The sequence below is a fragment of the Myxocyprinus asiaticus genome, chromosome 28 (genome assembly GCF_019703515.2).
Source record: "Myxocyprinus asiaticus isolate MX2 ecotype Aquarium Trade chromosome 28, UBuf_Myxa_2, whole genome shotgun sequence".
NCBI classification, from domain to species: domain Eukaryota; kingdom Metazoa; phylum Chordata; class Actinopteri; order Cypriniformes; family Catostomidae; genus Myxocyprinus; species Myxocyprinus asiaticus.
Window position 1 is genome coordinate 2,328,659 of NC_059371.1, and position 1,025 is coordinate 2,329,683.

The window sequence follows — 1,025 nt, forward strand, 5'->3', positions numbered from 1 at the left end:
GTCTGCAGGCAAGTCTCTACCATTATTTTTCCACCTGTGAGTGTTTTTGGTGACTGTAAATGTTTTAAAATCAACTGGCATACAAGTACACAACTTTAGGAAGAACTATTGATTAGAAGATTTTCATGATGCCATGTCTACAGCATTTTTAAACTCAGAAATACAACTAGCATCTTTAGTGGTCAGTGTACAAAACCCCTTATTAGTGTGTTCGTCCTCTCACCCTTTGCTACGTTGCTGGATTCTTACGGTGCATATCAGCAGTCACCCTCACACGATTGAGTGCTGTGTTTCCCCTGGGCGCTTTGCCAGCCTGAGTCTGCAGGTGCTAAAAGAGTATATTAGAAAGAGTATATTTACTTCTAAAAGAGTTTCACGCAAACGCTTGGTGTCTTTTTAAAGCTGTCCTTCCACATTTGCCCTACTGGATGTGGCCGTTATCTCTCCCCTCTGGATACCCATGAAATCTGCCTCGAGTGTCTGGGCGCCAGCACGCTGAGGCGGCTTTCGTGGAAGGGTTATGTTCTCATTGCGAGAACATGCCCATGAGAACGTTGCGGTCGTGGCTCACTTCCTTCTTCATGAAGCAAGGATCCACCGCGGCTGCTCCCCAACCTGGTCCGTCCTGGGCTGATGCTCAGCCGGCCGGGTCGGCAAGCACAGGAGCGTTTCCGCCGGCTCAGCCCCCGCGGACCTCCCATCCCCCAGCACGCTCATTCTGTCTGGACAAGCTGTCGAGTGATGCAGGTGGTCTGCCTCAGGGAGGATGAGCTTTCAGTCACGGCATCGGAGGGTGGGCTTCTGCTATCAGAAGCGGACGAATCTTCTGAGGTGGGCATGGCACCACGTCACCCGGTGTGTGACCATCATGCCACAGTGCCGTCAGACTTTCAGCCCTTGGTCGGACCTGGCATTTCTATGGACAGGTGTTCCCCTAGAGCAGGTCTCAAGGCGCATCGTGGTCACGATGGATGCCTCGGGCTGGGGTGCCGTGTGCAATCGGCAGGCAGTGTCTGGGCTCTGGA